This window comes from Puma concolor, chromosome D3 (genome assembly GCF_028749965.1).
Source record: "Puma concolor isolate L17-30 chromosome D3, mPumCon1.1.hap2, whole genome shotgun sequence".
NCBI lineage: Eukaryota > Metazoa > Chordata > Mammalia > Carnivora > Felidae > Puma > Puma concolor.
This window is the reverse complement of record NC_141678.1, coordinates 1,718,893-1,738,537: the sequence shown is the minus strand read 5'-3', so window position 1 is coordinate 1,738,537 and position 19,645 is coordinate 1,718,893. Positions and strand designations below refer to the sequence as shown.

The following is a 19,645-nucleotide window of genomic DNA, read 5'->3' as shown; positions in this document are numbered from 1 at the left end:
TGGGCATTTGCGCTGTCACCCACATTTGTCGTTACAAACGATCTGTTGCAGTGAGTGACCTTGTTCTGCACCTTCCTCTGGGGAGTTCGTGTCTACGTGGAAGCGGGCCCTCCCAGGCCTGCCTCTGCCCTCCCTCGTGCTGGCCCTCTGCCAGTGTCCAGGGGCCGTGGAGTGACAGACTGTGGAGAGAGGGAGACGCTTGGGCCCTGCCAGTGCGCTGAGTCTGAGAATGAGCGCTCCGGCCCGATTCTGTCCTTTACCTCTCTTGAGATCTCTCTTGAGATCTTGGGTGTTTAATTCATCTTTGAAGATGCGACGCTGTGAGCCGTGAGCCACAGCTAATGCGGAGTGGATTTGACAGATTAGGTACCTCACTATGGTTTGGGGAGTGGCAAAGCCAGATGAGAGTGAATTCCTGCCCATGGTGGTGAGGGGGGAGGGGGAGGCTGGGAAGCAACAGGTGTAGGAAGCTCTGCGGGGCCGTCTGAGTCCAGACTCGGTGTGACCCGGGTCCCTGTGGACGGCGGTGGGAGGCGTGACCCAGGTCCCGGTGAGGGCGCTGGGAAGTGTGACCCGGGTCCTGGTGACGGTGCTGGGCGGTATGACTCGGGTCCCCGTGGACGGCACTGGGAGTTGTGACCTGGGCCCCTGTGGATGGCGCTGGGCGGTATGACCCTGGTCCCCGTGGATGGAGGTGGGAGGTGTGACCCGGGTCCCCGTGGACGGCGGTGGGAGGTGTGACCCGGGCCCCCATGGACGGCGGTGGGAGGTGGCTTTGAGGGAAGTTGGAAGTCACCAGGGTTTCAGATGGAAGGTACTGTTGACGTGCTTTTTTGGGAACACATTCTGTTTTCCATGAAGGACATCCTTTCGGCTTCTAGATGCAAGAAGCTAAGGACAGAGTGTTTGGAGAGGCATCTCTTTGTCGTAGAAGGCTTTGCTGTCTTTCAGTGGCCCTTGATGTCTTCTTGCTACACACAGTAGCATCCTGCTGGGCCCAGAAGACAGTGAAAGCGTGGGGTGTGTGGCTGGGGCCGGGGGGGCACAGACACTTCCAGAGTCTCTGAAGCAGCTTGCATTCCGGGTCTGCTGGTCTTGATCTGGCACCCAGTGCAGTAGTGCTGGATGGTGGCTAGAAGTCTGCGTTCGTGTCTTCTGTGAAGTCGGAAGGTGCCAGTTTCAAAACCAGAGAAAAAGAAAGGGTAGATTAAAATGCAGTCCCTGTTTTAATGGTTGGTTACTGCAGTTATTTTTAAAAGAGAAAGGTTTTGAGCAAAGACTCTCATCTTGAGGAGAGGCGGAGAGGAATTTTTATCATACCCAGAGAGGGTGGTAATTGAGGCTTGTCTTCGCCAGGCATTCTCTAGGGTTTTGGGGCTTTTTCTTTTGAAGGTTGCTTTTGCATTTCTGAGGATGTTTTTGGAGGCAGGCTTTTTTGAATTAAAGTGATACGTCTGATGGGAAGCATTTCTCGAGGAGGCCTTCACCAGCGCGCCGTGTGGGGCGATCTCAGAAGAAACACAGGGTGCAGGTGGTCTCCCCGACTCTGCCGGGGGAAGTGTGGGGTTCGGCCGGCAGCTTTTCTGTTGCGGCGACGGGGCCAGGGCCTGAGGCCCAGGGTTGAGGCGCAGGGTGGCGTGTGGGCTCGGAGGGGTCTCCAAGGGATGATGGAGGCAGGCCGGGCCTAGAGCTGTCCTGGGGGCCCCTTAGCGGACGCCTCCTTACCCCTCCGCCCCCGCTGCCCCCACCGCGGCATTGAGTCTGTTACCCTGGGCGCTGGGTGCCATCGGTTTCTCTGCTCGTGAGCCCAGTCGGTGTTCAGACCCCGGGCTGTGGAATGTGCACAGTGAGAACATGTGTCGCGGGCATGCCTGGGGCCGGGGCTGCCTTGTCTCGGGGCTCCATCACGGCCTTGGGCCTGTTCAGTTCCCCCCGGGGCACTGACTGGTTTTCTTAAGCTTCCCTCCTGAGCCTGGCAGAAGTCTCCTCTCCCCAAAGTGCCTGCCTTACTGCCCGGGGGGCACGTTGGTCACTGAGAGCCAGCACACCTGTATCTCGTCGGCAGGGCTGATCAGCACCAGGCCCCAGGCGATCAGGCCCCCAAGTGACGCCAAGCCCCCGGCACTCACATCTCCACGGGCACAGTGAGGTGCAGACACACGGGGGCACAGAGCTTCGGCCCCTGCCGTTCGCTGGTCTTTCAGGCAGGAATCTCCCGACTCCCGCGGCATCCGCCTCTTTCGCTCCCCATCACACTGAGGAGCTGCTTCTTGTCAGGGCGTCCCCGCCGCGGCGCTGTTGTTGTGGGCCGTCCTGTGCGTTCGGGGTGCTGGGCGGCATCCCCGGCCTCTACCCTTCCGATGCCCGGAGCGCCCCAGTCCTGCTTACTGCTGCGTCACCGCCTGCTGTATGAACGTGTGTAGCACTCTGTGCATGGTTTGGCTCTCCTGGTTTAGGCTGTGGAAGAGTCACTTCTCTGTGATTCTTAAACTATGACCATCAGAACCAGATGTAAGCGAAGCGCAGGCAAGTGAGCTTGATTTCGGTCTGAGGCGTGAACCCTCCCGGTGGGTTGTAGTGTGCAGCCGTGACTTCTCTCAGATTCGTTGTGAGAAAGGCGCTTCCTTGTCTTCTTGTGGTCACTTTTTGGTGCACTAGGGACCTAGAATATTCCTGCCTTGCAGACTATAGTGAAAACCACGGTGCCCACATATGGCTGTTTGAAAGCACAGCACGCACACATGTATGAACGTACACACACACCTGCGCACACGTACATGAACACAAACACATAGGCACGCACACAGGCACACCCATGCACACACGCATGCAGGCACATGTATGTGCACACACATGCACGCAAGGCACATACACGTAGGCACACCCACGCACACACACAGGCACATACATGTAGGCGCACAAATGCACATGTGTTCATGCAGGCACACACATGTGCACGCATGGCACACATACATGTGAGCGCACACACACGCACGCATACATGTGCACCCAAGCAGGCACACACGTACATACATGTGCACACATGCACACGCACACATGCATGCACACACGTGTGCAAGGTACACACAGGAGCAACACATGCACACGTGTTCACACAGGCACACACATGTATGTGCACACACGCATATTTGTGCACACAGGCACATCACACCCACATGTGAACAAGTACACACACATGCACACACGTGGACACATGGGCACACACGTACATGGACACAGCCACATGCATGCACACATACATGCACACATGTGGACATGCGTGCGCACACAGGCACACACGTGCATATGTAGTCCAGCATGGTTGAAATCCCACCAGCCGCAATAACCGATGTTCACATTTTGATGCTCTCCCCTCAGGAGCTTCTGCAGCTAAACTTGTGGGCTGTACACACAGTTTCTTGTAAGTGGGGTACGCTCTCCCTGTTTTCATTTACCATGCTTGTTTCCGTGCCGATAACGAAACAGCGTAAGTCATTTTCGTGGCTGCGTTGCCATGTGTCTCTTTGTCATCGTTCTGTGGCTACGCGTTGTTTGTTTCGTGTTTTCATTATCGTGGACAACACCCTAATGGGCCTTCCGTGTTCCTGCTCAGTTACCGCTTCAGGAGAGCGTCGTAGGGTTGCTCCGTTAATGTCTGCACGTTGTTCTTCCACTTTATACTTCATTGTGGACGTTTAAGGCAGATCTGCATTTCCTCAGCGCAGGGGCCAGTGGAGTCCTAGAACCACATGTTGGAGCTGGAGTTCACACTCTCCAGACCCGGCTTCTCAGTCCTCACAATTTTGAAATGTTGTGTGTCAGGGAAGTACAGCAAGCTTATGGGAATGCACACGCATGAGTGCAGAGCACGGCAACTCTTCACAAAGTGAACACCCACTTTATGTGTGAGATCACCCACACCCCATCAAGGACCCCTCCCAGGTGGCTCCATTGGTCAGATGTGGGTGGGATGACAGTGCCGCTTGGGCACAGGCATGCCGTGTGGGAACCGTGCACACCCACAACCCACAGTTTGGGTGCCAACCCAGGAACGGAACTGCCAGGTCCTAGGGCATGCATGTATTCAGCCTGGGTTGGTAATGCCAACTGGTTCCCAGAGTGGATGCTGATTTACCCGCCACCATCAGCATGTGACAGTCCCAGCTGCCAGCATTCGAGGTGTCTGTTGTTCCCACCTTAGCTGTCCTGGTGGCTCATGGTGGCTCATTTCTGTTTTTGCTTTTTCCTGATGACTAGTGAAGTTTGTCACTTTTTTGCATGTTTATTGAACGTTCTGATATCCTTTTTTGTCTGTCCTATTCAAGTCTTTTGCCTATTTCCCTGTGGGTGGTCTGCTTTTTTTCTCTTCTGATTTTTTTTAGGACTTCTTTATACATGTTGGGTGGGACTCATTTGTTGGCTACATAAATGGCAAATACCTTTTTCACCTGGGTCTTGCCTTCTTATTCTTGGAGTATCTCCTGATGAGCTGCAGCTCTAACCTCTAACGCGGTGTGACGCGCCAAGCTTCTCTTCATACTGCGTGCTCCGTGTGCCCTCTCCCCGAATCTTGCCCCACCCAGCGTCGCGAAGGAACTCTTGTGTTTTCCCTCCTAGGCCTTCTCTGATTGTCCCTGTGTGTGCTGCGAAGCATAGTCAGGGTCTCCATTCTCCGGGAGGGTCAGCATCCCCTCCAAGGCAGCGTCACCTTGTTGTAAATCAAGTGACTGTGTCTGTGTGGCCCTGTCTCTGGACTCTGTTCCTGCTGCCACTACCTGCTGACCTAACCGTTTTAAGGCTCTAAGACTACATGGGGCCCTGGCTTTGTTTTTCTGGGCTGCCTTGGCCATTTGGGGTGAGATACCCATTTTTACATTTGCTACCCATAACACACTGCCCTTCAGAGGGTTGAGCAATTTGTGCTGTACACAGAGGGGCTTGCCAGCACCGATCTCCCCACGTGGTTGCAAACTCCAGCGAGCACAAAGTCGCATCGTGCTGGTGTCATTCTTATTTGAAGTTTTATTTGTTTTTAATTCTTTAATGTTTAGTTTTTAAGAGAGAAGAGACAAAGCGTGAGCAGGGGAGGGGCAGAGAGAGAGGGAGACACAGAATCTGAAGTGGGCTCCAGGCTCTGAGCCGTCAGCACAGAGCCCGACGCGGGGCCCGAACCCACGGACCGTGAGATCGTGACCTGAGCTGAAGTCGGACGCTTAACCGACGGAGCCCCCCAGGCGCCCTGCGGTTTTATTTTTTATACCATTTGTGTCCTTACTGACTTCCCAGTCCTGTCTGCCTGTGACATCATTTACTAGCCTCGTTTGTTATTTCGACTGTTTTGGCCATGTGCCAGTCCAAACATGTCTTTCGTCAGGTGTGTCCACTGCTTCTCCAGAAGAGGGGTGTGCTGGTTTCCTATTGCTGCTGCAACAAATTACCACCAGGCAAGGGTTTGAAACAACACGGCCTTACTGTCCTGCAGTCGGGAGGTCAGACTCCCGAGCTCGGTCTCATGGGGCTAAGCCAGTGTCAGCAGGTCTGCGCTCCTTCTGGAGGCTCCAGAGGACGATCTGTTTCTTGCCTTTTGCTGCTTCTAGAGGCACTGCTAAGCGTCTCTTCCTGACCCGACCTCCGTAGGCATGCCTGCCTCTCTGACGGGACCCTCCTGCCTCCCTCTTGAAGGGGCCCCGCTGGAGCCTCCAGGATAACCTTCCCATCTCGAGATCTTTAGCTTAAGTCCATCTGCAAAGTCTCTCCTGCCGTGTAAAGAGCATCCTTGGGTGCTGGGTATCTCTGGGGGATTCGGATGCTGCACATCAGCAGGAAGCCCCTTCCAGCTCTGCGGCATCCAGATCCCTGGAGAAGATGCTCGGACGCCTCGGCGTGCACAGCCACCACTGCGGGGCGGCACCGTCCCTCCTGGGAGCCGCTGCCTCCAGCCCTCCTCGCTCTGGCTGATTTGACCGGACGTGGGGACAGACAGATGCTTGCTGCTCGTCGTCCCTCGGCCGCTGAGGCCGTGCTGATGTGGACACTGTCCAGCTGTGCATCGGGGCTGGGGCGCAAGGTGTCCTTCTACGTCACAAGGAACAAGTAGCTTGCTTGCTTCTGTGGGACGGCAAGGCGTCTCCCCTGGCTGGTGTGGCCACGGGTGGCTGCTGGACAGTTTGTCGCGTGACACCTGTGGTGTGTCACCGTGAGGCTGCGAAGGAACAGAACCCGTCCCTTAGACAAGCTGGAGTTCGCTGAACACAGGGGGTCTGTTGCCTCAAGTGAAGCCGGTGATCGTGTGGTTCAGGGACCGGCGCAGCCCCCGGGCCCCTGGCGTCTTGTATGGCGTCCTAACTGCTGCCGTCCTCCCATGAGGCACTGCAGGTGGCATGGGGACGCAGGAGACGTGCTCGGTCCCCCCACTGCTCCGTCCGCACCCGGGGATGAGCGCAGGGCAGGGCCTCGTCCCTGCCTGCAGCGCCGCGTGCGGTTGGTATGCTGTGCCTCGGGCAGCTGGGATGGCCTGGGTCACGGCGTTCCCTTCAAGAAAATGGCTAAGGTGCATGCTGCCTTTTCTCCTTTCTAGCTCATCCTCTGGCCCTGCTGCCTCGTGCCACAGCGTCGCTGTGTCCAGGTCTCTGACGGCAGGGCCAGTGAGAACTCGGGACTGTCGTTCCCATTGGGCCTGGCCTGTTTTCTTCCCGGGTCTGAGCCCGGGGCCCTGGTGGGTGTTCAGGGGTCGGTGGAGACTGTGAGCAGCGCTGTTTTGACTTGTCCTTGAGATGCCCCGCCCCACAACTTGCACATAAATAGCTACATCACACACATGTTCTGCTCAGTTATCACCCCCCACCGCCTCCATGGTCCCACCTCTCACCCTCCCCACACCCAGCGCCTCTGTGGTCCCACCTCTCACCTCCCCCCCACCCCCAGCGCCTCCATGGTCCCACCTCTCACCCTCCCCACACCCAGCGCCTCTGTGGTCCCACCTCTCACCTCCCCCCCACCCCCAGCGCCTCCGTGGTCCCATCTCTCATCCCCCCACCCCCAGCGCCTCCGTGGTCCCACCTCTCACCCCCTCCACCCCCCAGCGCCTCTGTGGTCCCACCTCTCACCATCCCCCCAACCCTGTCCCGCGGGACCCACAGTGCAAACGGCATCCACTTGTCTCTCCGGGGCGGGGAAGTGGGGAGAAGGTCCAGCTCGGCCTGAGCCAAGCATCTCCATAAAAACAGGCCACGTCTCAGCTAGTCGTCAGCGGGAAGGACTGTGATGAAAGCTGTCCGGAGGCTGCACTCACCGTGTCGGGGCAGAGAGAATCCCAAACAGGGAAACCATCGTCCTCGTCCCCAGCAGACGTTCCAGTGGAGGGGTGGCTAAGGACGTCCGGCCCTGGTGGGCTCCTGCTTTGTGCCGGCCGAGTGTGCTCCTACTGAGAACAGGGATGCACAAGCCGGCCCACCCATCCAACAGGGGCAGCTGGGCCCGGGAGAGAACATTCGTTTGGAGAAGGCTGCCTTTCCCCTGGGGCCCAAAGAGGTTTGCCTGCGTCCGAATCGTGAATTCGTTGCAAACGTTTTAAAATTGGGAGATTCCACCTAAAAACTAGGACTTCTCTCTGTTTTCCCCCTGGGATGACGGGGGATCTGAGAAGGGCTCCGGACTTCACATCTGAGCTGCCGTCCGCTGGGCTCTGAGGCCCTGGGGTGTTCAGGTCGCCTTCTGGGCCTGCAGGAACCCAAGTTTGACACCCGTGATGTGACTCTGACTCCAGGGGAGGCTCTGTTGTGGCTCCGCTGGCTTCCCAGGGCAGGGGGACTCATCTGAGGGGGATCCGCAGGTGGTGGCTCATGGGACAGCCGGTAAGGAGGAGGGCAGTGTCACCCCCGGCTCCCCTTTTCTCTCCCCCTCCTCCTTGCTCCTCCTCCTCCTCCTCCTGAACTGATACCACTCCTTGATAAGGGTCAAGTGTAAGCACTCGTGTCCTTAGACCCTGAGTTTTCAAGTATACGTGAGAACAAACGCGTCACCATTAAATAGAGGATGCTCACGTTGTCTCAGTTGTGCGGACCCAACATTTTGCAGTGCCCGGGGTGGGCAGCTGGCCCGTGGGAAACAGTGTGCGAACCAGCACGGTTTTGGAGGCGGGCAGCTCTGGAAGAGCCCCAGGTGTAGCCCTGGACAGACTCTGTGATCTGGGGTGAGGCGCCCACCCTCTGAGACTTGTCTGTGACAGGGGCTCGTGATGGCGGCGAGCATCCCAGCCCCAGGGGCAGCGGGAGGGACCGAGCACAGGGAGCAGCACCGTGAAGCTGCGATGTCTCATTCCCTCTGGAGCTGAGCTTGCAAAGCGGTGGCCCTTTGTGCCACGTCCAGCCCGAAGATGACCTGGAGTGTGTTTCAGACGGTTTGGAAGCAGTTGCCAATATTCAGTCAGGAGACTTTGACCTGAACATCTGACTTTCTGGTTTCTCTCCAGAAACCCGAGTTTGTGGTAGTGCCGGTCCTGCCGGAAGGCAGGATGGTTGGAGAGGAGAGGTGACTGTGCCCTGGGCCACCTGGAAGGGGCCATCATCCCAGCTGGCCGCCCCTGGGGGTGACACGTGTCAGTGGTGCGACCGTTTCTCGGGAATGCCCTTGCATCGCTGGGGAGCAGGGCCTTCACAGAGCACAGAAGATCAGGGGTGCTGGGCCCTGGGGGGATGAGGTTCAGGCTCAGGCCTTGGGAGGTGCCCAGAGGGAGCCATTCAGGACCCCGCGATCTCAAACAGCTTCGTCCTGCCGGGTCAGGGCCGGGCATTGGTCTGTAGCTGCAGCCCCTCCGGACAGAAGTCAGTCGGTGACAGCAGGAGGGGCCTTCCCATCTGGTCTGCACACCCTGGGGCACGGTATGAGGCCATAAATGGCTCCCTTGGTGCTTTGTGGAAGGCCAGGGATCAGTGGGGGCAGGTTTGATGTCGTGTAAACCAGTGTCCCTATCGACAGGGAACAGTGGTCTCGGCAGTGGCTGCTTTCCTTGGGACGTGACTACCCCCCCGAGGCTTCCAGGGTGGGGCCCCAGGGACCGAGCCTCTTCCAGAACCTGGCCCCCTCCTCCAAGCCCAGGATGGCTCTGTACTTGTCACCTCGTGGCACTCATCGGGGTTGGGGCTGCAGGGCCTCCGTCAGCTCCCCTGGAGAAGGCTCCTGGGGCCTCTACGAGGTGTCTCCACTGACATCCCACCGGGCAGACCCTTTCACTCTGGACAACGGAGAACAGGTGTCCACCTGTCACGGACCTCTGTCCTGCTTCCACCTGGGCACATAGGGCTAGGCTGAAGGGGGGCAGCAGGGGCAGGAGACATCCAGGCCTGCAGCCTTTCTGGAGCATGAATGGGGTGTGGACGGTGTGTGGTTGGGGGCCTGGGTCATCTCTGAGTTCCCCTTCCCGGGGAGAGCGTTGCCTTTCAGCCCAGCCTGCAGCGGGCTGGCCGCGCTGGCGTCTCGAGCATGGGAACCCGGACCGTCCCCGGGGCTCGGCGGGGAGCCGCAGTGCGCCTTCCTGCGTGCTCAGCGGCTGCAGCTGTGCTGGGGCCCAGATGTGCCGAGGGGTGTGCCCGCCCTTCCTGGTTTGCACCCTCAGCCTCTGGGAGGAGCTGGGACCGGGTGGGGGCCCTTGGCGCACGGCCCGAGAGGGAGTTTCTGTGACCTGCACTCCTTGGATTTGCAGGGTGGAGGGCTGAACCGGGCGCCGTCCCAGCTGACGCTCAGATCGGCAATTTATTCCACGATGATAATAGGTTGTTGATCCAGTAACTTTTTATAGTTCACATAAAAGGCTTTTGTTCTCTGAGAAACCATTCCTCATTTCTGGGCAGGACGGGATCTTTTTTAGATGTTGGCGTGGTCCTCCTGTGCACTGTGGGACAAACCCGCACTCGGGGCCGGGAGTGCGCCCCGGGCCCGTCCCGCCGGCGCGGGGCAGCGAGGCCTGCTGTCTGTGCTCCCCAGGCCGCCGGAGGGCCAGGCTTCTCCTCCTGAGCACTTCCTGGCGCTCAGAGACGCGGGGGATGCCGGCTGCCTTGTCAGACCCCAGGTCCTCACTGAGGTCAGGCCAGGCCACGGCTTTCCCACGCGCGGGAAAGCAGCGAAGCAGAGGGAGGGGGCCCCGAGGTGGACGCAGGAGGAAACAAAGAGCGGGAGCACAGAGAAGCAGACGCCATCTCGAACCAGCCCCCTCCACCTTGTGTTTGCTGTGTGGCCCCGGGCTGGGCCCTTGGGGTCTCTGGTCTCGGCCTCCCCCTGTGTGCAACGGGCCACCCTGCTGCCGGCAGGCCCACGTGAGGGCCGGCGCCTGACGGTGTGGGGCAGGTGCCGGGCGTGGCAGCTGGCGCTCGGCAGGGAGAGGCTTGCAGGCGCGGTGCCACCAGGCACGGCCCCGACTGCCCTGGGCCTCGCCCATCTGGTTCCTCCCTCGTCCGTACCCCACGCGCTTCCTCTGCGTGACAGCGATGAACTTCTTTTCAACCTGCACACCCACTTTTCTAAGTAGCTGTGGGCAGAGATTCTGGGCGTGGGACGGTCGCCCCGGCATCTTCCAGCGTGCAGGCAGAGTGTGGCCTGAGTACCACCCAAAGTGGCCTCCTGCACCGGAGGTGCTCAGAGGAGCTGTCTCCTGGAGAATGCCGGACCTGGGACTAGCTGAGCCACACGACGTCCTTGTGAGCCACTACATGTGTGCTGCGTGGGGGCTGGAATACGGGGGCACCCGTGTGGTCTGTAGGGAAGGAGAGGGCGAGCCTGGTGCCTGCTCTGGGGGACACGTTTCGCTGGGTGGGACTGGCCTTGCGTCTCCTGGGGGCTGGTGGCGAGATGGAGAGCCCACTGGACCGGAGGGGGTAGTAGGGCAGTGGGAGGGACAGCGGGAGCCCGTCGGAACTGACCCCCTGAAGCCTGGAGAAGCGGGGTGGTTGCTTGGGGCTTGCAGCTGTCACCCTGGGTGGTCAGGAAGTCATCTTCGGACTTGTCTCTGTGGTCTGGTCCTTATGAAACCGGGCAAAAAGGCTACTTTTGCAAGCGTTTGGAGCGTGTGTTACATGACGCGGTTCCAGGCGTTTGTGCAGGAGGCCGGGGACTCCGCGTGTCCCAGCTGGGCGTCATCTGCCCGCCGGTGGCCCACGACACAGCTGCGTCCCGTCCTTGAATGAGAATCAACAGCACCGCCAATGTGGCGGTCAGGCGGGACACGCTGGCGGCCTGTGTGGCTGGGAAGTGCTTTCGTCGGGTGGCCAGGTGTCCTGGCGCTGCTCACGCTGAAACGTGACCGGCGGCTTCGGCCCAAATTTCCCGTCACGAACCGTGCCTGTTTCCACGTTCACCCTCGGGGTTCAGCAGGAGGGACGGAGGCAGCCCGTCCTCCTGGGCCCTCACACCTGCCTGAGGTGGAGGGTTACACGGATCCACCCCAGGAAACAAGAACCCCGTGTTCCTCTGATGGTGGATACTGGCAACCGGCCGTACCACCGCATGCTGCCTTGCGTTTTCTGCTGTTGATTTGAAACAGAACTGGGGTATTTGTGTTTACGTGGTAAATTTCCATCGAGAGTCCTCTCCGTAAACAATTAGGAATTCCAGTCATGATGTAATTTTCTGGAGCGTTCGATATTTCTGACAGTGGCAGACATCTCTTCAGCCTTTCCTGACCCGCAGGTGCCCATTCAAAGGCAGAGAGGGTGCTCTCCTGTCCGCGGCTGGACGCTGGATTGAAGCCCGGTGGGGAGGGGCTCAAGCCCCAGCCGGAGGGTGGTCCCACCTCTTTTGTCTTCCCCTCCTTAACATACGTGGTTTGTGTGGATGTTTCCTCCTCCAGCGACAGAAATCACAGCTTTTGTGGCCCCAGGAGCTCTGAGCAGAGGCCTCCAGACTCATCTGGGTCTGTCTATACGGCAGACCCCTTGATCAGATCAGGAAGGACACGCTGTCAGGAGAGAAGGGCCCTCAGGAGCAGAGCTGAGGGGTTGCTGCCCACACCACCGGCTGGAAAGGCTTTGCCCACAGGGTCACCAGAGCCCCAGGCCAGGAGCTTGCTCTCCGGGTCTGATGGCATCGAGTCCACGCCGCGGCCACTGGCTCAGGGGTCTGATGGAGGAGGAGGCCAGCGGGGCCGTAGCAGCCTGAGGGTCCATTCCTGGGCAAGGTCTGGTCCAGGGCAGGGTCTGGTTCTGGGCCAAGTTGCCCGAGCTCCTGCCACCTGCCCCGAGAGGTCAGGGGCCACGGAGCAGCCATGGGTCACGCCACGTTCCCGTCTCTGTGTCTTCTCATGTCTCGAGATCGGCCCCGAGGCGAGCTCTTCTGCAGCCGGCACACCGTCCGGTGGGAGCTGGAGCGCTGTGTCCTGAGGGCAGAATCATTGCCCTTGGCCACCACCATCCCCGGCACTGCCTCCCCCCGGAGTCGGGGGGTGGCCGCCAGGGCTTCGGGTGAGGATGGCGAGGAGGCGGCCGTGTCGCCCAGCCTGGTTCCCTCCCGCGGCGGGATCGGGCTTCTCTTTTCAAGGAGTGGTCGGGGGAGAAAAACACTGACTAGCTAGGACCTCATGGTGAGGGGCATCTGCGGAAAGAAGGGGAGAGAGCCCGGAGCCAAGGTCACACTGAGCCAAGCGCGAGCGGTCCCCAGCCGCTGGAGCGACAGAGCGCTAGGACACGCGCTTCCTCGGCGGCTCTGTGGGCTGCACTGGAGAACACGTGGTGGTGGCCACCGCGAGCAGGGCAGGGGCCACAGGGACTCTGAAGCCGCCAGGGGCCCCACCAGCCTCAGCGTGAGCCTCAGCGGCCGGACCTGCCAGTGGCCCAGCTGCGCCCACAGGATGGAGCGTGGCCCTTGTTCACGGCTCCTGATGCACGGGGGCTCTCCCGGCCCCGCTGTGCCACGCTCAGGGCCAGCGGTCCCCGGGTCCACACGCAGCTCAGACTTGGGCCCCGGGCCTCTGCGCTGGTTTTCCAGGCCTCTCTCTGGGCCGTGGTGTCACTGCCTTCTCGGAGGACCTCTCACCGGGTCGCGCCTGCCCTAGGGTGGGGTGGGGTGTCACAGGCCGTGCGCCCCTCCGCCCTTCACTGCCCTGGGCCACGGCTGCCTCTTCCTCTTCTCGGTATCTATGCCCCTGCGTGTTATAAAGGTTTTATTCATTTTGTCGCGACACCCTTCATTGTTCGAGGCTGCTTAATTCTGCCAGTGTGCTCTGCCCCAGTGGGAAAGCGTGTCTTTAAATAAGAGCTTTTCCCTAGAAGCAGGCACAGTGGTTTGGAAAGGCTCTGACATGCTTTCGGTGCCCCGAGAATGATAGGCTTTCATTTCAGAAGTTACTGCCGCGTTCATACCCCAGGACCTTTGGCTTTTGGACAAACCAACCATTCCCTGTCTGCCTCGGTCAGGAGACCTCCTGCTTCCTTCTACCTGCTTGCGTCACTGTTTGTGTTCAGGTCAGTTTGGCCACTGAAACCTTGTCTTCCAGGATGGACGGTCAGCCGGATGATTATTTCCCTGTGGACATCTGTCAGTTTTGACAGTTTTGTATCCATTAAGCAAATTTGTTCCGACATTCCTGGTGGCCTCCTGTGTGCATGATTCTTTGACTCTTCCTTGGAGGTGGTAGTAACACAGTTCATGCCTCCTTCATCAGCGAGTTAGACAATATCTTTAATACGTGTTCATTTTGATCTCTCTGAGAGTCATGATTTCACCTTTGTGGAAAATGGTCTTTTAATGAGTGGGAAGATAATTTAAGGGAAAGACTGTAATTCCTCTGTTAGAAAAGGAGTTTTTTTCATGCGTGTTGAACGTCCAGGAAAATTTGGATTAAACTGTTTTACTTATGAACTTGTAAAATAGAGCAGCAAACGGGAAAATCTAGCGTCTCTGGTCTCCACGGTTCTAGAACGCACATTGTGAGTTCGACATTCTTCCCTTCTTCTCTAAGTTAAATTGCTCACCTTTCAGGGAAAATAGCATCACTTTTAATGTGGCTTATGGATGAGTTCAAGATCGAAAACACGATTTGTTATTATTAGCAGCCACAGAACCAGGCTGTAAAATAGATCAGAATTATATAACCTTTCCAGCCCACACCATTATCTACACAGAAATAAAAATATTACTCTCCTTGGTGTGGCCCCTCGGGGCATACCTATAATTGCAGTTTCCTGATTATCTGCAAATCCCGCAGCTAAAGGTTTATATTGAGATTTCTGCTTCGTAGCTTGTGTTATGAAAACAATACATTTTCCCCCCCAGTTGAGGACAGCTGACAGACACGGAAACGGCATTTACTGTTTTGATTGTCAGCCCTTATTTTCACACATACGTTAGAGGGCAAACTATAGTTTATAATCCAGGAAGATTGTCTTCCTGTAGGAAAAAAACCAGACATGTGCCATTGGAAAGAAGAACCAGTGAGAATGATGAATTTAGGGACCACGGTCCTTCTACACTTACAAAGAACGTGTTCACGAAACTTGGGCCAGCCACATGGGAGTCCTGGGTCTGCTGGCCGCACAGTTCAGGGGCAGGAGGGAAAGGCGGAGATCCATATGGGAGTGACGAGCAGATCATTACTGAAGCCGTGTTTTAAGTTCTGAGTCTTTCTTTTCTTCCATCACAGCACGGATGACAGTAAAATTAAGTTTGCAGAACATTTTTGAAAAATTCAAACCAGGTGTCTAGGGAGAAATAACTTATAACCCAAATATTCCATGAGCAAGAGGCGTCTGGGAAGAAAAATAACACAGAAAGAGGTCTAGAAGCAAAAGCTGACCGCTTTGATGTGGGTGGAGGGTGGAATCTGACACCGGGGGCGGGGGGCTGTGGCCGGACCCTCCCCGGATGATGGATAATCGCTTCCCTTGTTTTGGCCCAGACCACACAGGAGACACTGTGCTTCACGGTGAGAACACAGCGTACCCCTCGGGATGCAAACGTGGGTGTTCACCGAGCCACCGGGGCCCCAGGAGGCGGGAGGAAGCCCCACGAAGGAGTGGGGTCCTGGGTCTGTTGTGTATCTGGGTGTGCTGGATTGTCTGTGTGGGACTCTCCGTTGGTGACAGATAGTGGAGACTCGAGGTGCTGGGGAGGCAGGGGAGGGTGATCCCCAACAAGAGTAGCATTGTCCACGATGATGGGAACGACACTCGGTGACCCGTGGTCCCCTTCGCTGGCCGACCGAGGAACCCCACGTTCCTGGGCGGAATGCGGCTCATCAACACGGGGCCTAAATACAGGAAGCCCTGCTTAGTGGGTCAGTAGCTTCACCTCCCGCAAGCCTGTGTTTCCTCCGGCTGGCAAAGTGATGCGGTGGAACCCTTTTAAAACCTTTTATTTCGGGGCGCCTGGGTGGCGCAGTCGGTTAAGCATCCGACTTCAGCCAGGTCACGATCTCGCGGTCCCTGAGTTCGAGCCCCGCGTCGGGCTCTGGGCTGATGGCTCAGAGCCTGGAGCCTGTTTCCGATTCTGTGTCTCCCTCTCTCTCTGCCCCTCCCCCGTTCATGCTCTGTCTCTCTCTGTCCCAAAAATAAATAAATGTTGAAAAAAAAATTAAAAAAAAAAAATAAAACCTTTTATTTCGGGATGAGGACAGATTCACAGGAAGTTGCAGAGGTAGAAGAAAGAGGTCAGTGGAGCCCGCGCCTGGTCTCCGCCATGGTTACGGACGACGGAGCTGATTGTGCAGCTGCAGAGCCGGGGTGGACGTCGGCACGCGCTGTGGGTGTAGACGGTTGTTTTAAGTCAGGTGTGGGCTCCCGGAACCCCCGCGGTCACCAAGATGCCCACCTGTTTTAGCCCCGCCCCAACCCCTGGCAGCCCGGGGTCTGTCCTTCGTCTTTATAATCCCGTCCTTCTGAGAGAGGAATAATGAGAATTGCACCGTGGGGCACCTTTTGAGCTTGGTGGCTTCTCTCTCTCAGCCGAACGGGAGGCCTGTCCTGGTCACTGCCGCTTCGGGCTCGCGCCTTCTCGAGGCGGGTGGTCACGCGGCGTGGCGGGCCCCAGTGCACCCGGCGCTGACCCGGTACAGAATGTTCTGGTTGTTCCCAGGTGCTGGCTCTCAGAAGAAGGCCACTGTAAACAATCGTGCACAGGCTTTTCTGAGGAAACGGCTTGTATTTCTGTGGGATAAATGCCCAGGCGTTTTGTGGGGTCACAGGGGAAGCATTCTTCATATTTTTCAACACTTCCGGACGATGTCCCGGAGCGGCCGTCTCCTTCCACGCTCCCAGCCGCTAGGTGTGAGCAGCTCAGCGTCTGCGCCCTCGTCAGCATCTGACACGGTCACCACCTTCTCTCTCCGTTGCCCTCATGGTGGGTCTTCATTGCGTGGCGGTAGCGTTGCTGACGTCTCCTCTGGGGCCTGCTGCCCGTACGTGCTCGTCAGTGCAGCGTCGCCTTGTGCCTCGCGTTCGCTTTCTAACTGGATTCTGCGGAGTTTGTGTAGCTGAGTTGTGAGAGTTCTTTACACGTTCTAGACCGCACGCCTGCGTCACACGTGTGGTTCGTGAACGTTTCCTGCTAGCTTGTGTTGCTGTCCTCTTCAAGGGCTATTTCACAGAGCTGAGGTTGTTAATTTTTAGGAAGTCCAGTTTACTGATTTTTTTATATTCAGTTTTTTTAATGTTTGTTTATTTTTGAGAGAGAGAAAGACAGAGCATGAGTGGGGGAGGGACAGAGAGGGAGACACAGAACCCGAAGCAGGCGCCAGGCTCCGAGCGGTCAGCACAGAGCCCGACGTGGGGCTTGAACTCATGAACTGTGAGATCATGACCCGAGCCGAAGTCCGACATTTAACCCACCGAGCCTCCCAGGCGCCCCAGGACATGTTTTTATAACTCATTTTCTTTCTACAATTAACCCCGTGTGTTTGGGCAGTCATGTTATTTATTTCATGCTCCTGAGCACGCGCAGAACGTATTTTTAGAAGCGCTGCCACGGGAGTAAATGACACCTGATGTTAATAAGGAGCCTATTTTCTAATGGGAGGAAATGATGCAAGAAAATTGAGGAAAACTGAAGATCCCGCACAGAAAAGAGATTTTTGCAACTTGTGTGAATTTGTCTTAATTCAGATGAATCCCAGTGTGTTTTCCACCCTCCTCTCTTGGACTAGAAGGGAGAGGGCCGTGAGGGCTGGAGCCGGGGGGGGGGGGGGTCTGGGGGCCGCCCTTCCTGAGCGTTCTGGGACCCCTGACATCTCTGTGTCTGTGGTTAGCCAGAGGGCGGGGGCAAGTTGAACCCTGAAGCCCGGGCCGGGAAGGTGCCTCGATTCTGTGTGAAGCAGACCGGAAGCAAGTGTGCGTGTCAGCTTCAGACTCGTGAAACAGCAGTAAGCACACATGGCGTCTGGGCCCAACGGCCCTAAACTTGTGGCTCAACACGAGATCTTCCTTTATAAAGACAAGCGTCTTTGCAGCTCATGCATGTGAAACGGGTGGAGGCTTCCGGAAACGCCCCCAGAGCCCACTGCCGACAAAAATGGACTCACAGCCGCCCTCCCTCCTCGCTCCTGCCTCCTCTCGGCTCCTCTGGTTTGCTCCGCCGGCTGGCCGTGTTGGCGCCTTTTCTGCTGAGAACGTCAGGACTAGGTGTCACCTGGGCGCGGGGGTGACTTGAAAACACGTTGGGCTGTTTTGAGGGGACTGTTCTAATTGCAGACCCCGCGTGACTTCCCAGATTTTTCCTCTGTTTTGGCCCCGAACATCCCAGCAATTCCTGTGCCTGTTTCCCTCCGCTGCCGAGCCGGCTGACGGGCGGACTGTGAGCTGGAACCCGACGGTCCCGGGTCCTCAGGCTGTTTGTTCCTCTGGAGTCGGGGGGTTAACGGGACAGGGTGTGGGAAGCCGCGGAGGATCGCGCTTGAGAATTCAGACCCCCCTGGAGGGTCCCAGAGTCCCAGGGGGCAGTGGAAAGACCGAGAAACTTGTGTTCCGGGCTTGTACGAGCCCCACGTGCCTGTGGCCCCTGGTCCCCAGGGCTCAGTGGGCATCTCTGACCCCATTCCCCAGTGGCCGTGGTGCTGACCTCCCAGCCGCACTTAGCTGCAGGTGGACAGAAGAGGCAGGTGGGGACGCTGGGCTGTCACCGGCACGTAAAACGAGCTCATGCCAGCACCACACGGGCGTCTGTGTCGTGCGGCTGGGACGGGTCCTTCCACGGGACAGACCCGGCTTTGCCACCTCCGACTCAAAGGTGCCTGGAAGGGTCGCGGGGCAGGGGAAGAGGGCGGGTGCCTGTGTCAGGGCCTTGGGGGTGACCTCGGATGACCTGATTGTCACCTTGAACTAGGGTGCCTGTGGTCCACACGCGCCTGGGGCGAAGGGGACGTTGTTGCGCGTGTGAGCGCAGCACGCGGGCACGTCCTCAGTGCCCCCCACCGCCTACCTCTCCCAGGAGCCAGGAGGGACAGCCCTGTCCATGGACGGCGAGCCCCTGCTCCGCTGGGTCGCAGGCCTCTCCACCCCGACCTCTTGTCTTCCGACCTGTTTCTGGAGGTGTTTCCTCAGTCGTCTCCTCCGTGGGGCCCCTGCTGCCGGTGCCGGGGTCCGTGTGGGTGTCTGCCAGGAGGGGCTGCGTCCACCCTGCTCCCCTGCCTACAATTCTCGAAGACAAGGAACATCGGCCAACACCAGGATTTTGAGGCTGATTAAGGGGTTTCTTCATCACCTCTCCCCTCCAAAATTAACTTCGTTTTCTTGCTTTTGTCAAAGATGGGACATCCCAGCCATCTGGAGCCCTGGCCCCTGGCTTGTCGGGAGACGAGCTGGGTTGGGTACGAGGGTGGCCGGCTGAGAGGACTGCTCCCCACCATCCGCCGAGGTCCCTGTGCACTGCTCCCTGAGCTGGGAGTGTGGCCTTTGACTCCTTCAGTGGCTTTCCTGAGGGTCAGAATTAAGGACCATGGTGCCTTCTGTGTATTTGCTGGGAGCAGCGACAGGCAGGCGTCTGTCCCCCTGCTTTGTAGGAAAACCGTATACTTGGATGCGAAGCAAACAGATCTCCAAGCAAGGGACGTTCATGGGTTGTTATCTCGTAGATTTGTCTGCGCCTGAGATGCGTCTTCCGGAGGCAGACACCCTTCTGCACCGTGATTATGGTCAGTAGGCAGCGGATACTCGATTAATCCCATTTTCTTCTCCCCAAATGGTTGTTTTCCGAGAAAGTCTCAGGCCCCGCGGGAGACGCTCCTAGGGCCCATGTGACACCTATGTGAGTTTGGGGACGTCAGGTGGCTTGAAGCAGGACCAGCTTCCTGCTGGAAGGCCCGCTCTCTGCAGACCGCAGCGCCTCGGTGTCAGGGCACAGGAGGCGTGCAGATGAGGGTGCTGCCCCTCGCCCCCGTGAGCACACCCCGTTTCCTGGTCCCGTCGCTCGCGAGGCTGCGGGGCGTCGGCGCCTCCCACGTTTCTCCAGGAAATGGGGCCGTGACACAGATGACTCACCTTCCTGTCTCTGGCAGCGCTGCTCCCCATGTGTTCACCAATCACGCTCCTGGGAACGTTCTAGGCCTCCGTTCTTGGAGACGTGCTGAGGGCCTCCGTTCCAGCGGTTGCAGACTCCAGACATGAGGAGGCGGTCTGCTGTTCTTGGCGCAGGATGGCGCGGGGAGGAGCCTCGGATGCCAGGGCGGGAGTTT

The 19,645-nt window shown here is 58.0% G+C and overlaps 1 protein-coding gene and 1 long non-coding RNA gene across 6 annotated transcripts in view; one reads left to right on the top strand and one right to left on the bottom strand.

Annotated features, from left to right (window-relative positions):
- ADGRD1 (adhesion G protein-coupled receptor D1) overlaps window positions 1-19,645 on the top strand; it is a 149,036-nt gene that overhangs the window by 81,851 nt on the left and 47,540 nt on the right. The window lies entirely within an intron of this gene.
- LOC147575235 (uncharacterized) lies at window positions 13,135-16,818 on the bottom strand. Its single transcript, XR_015242166.1, has 2 exons — window positions 15,576-16,818; window positions 13,135-15,333 (listed from the first exon to the last, which is right to left on the bottom strand). It is a non-coding gene; the product is annotated as an uncharacterized LOC147575235 (long non-coding RNA).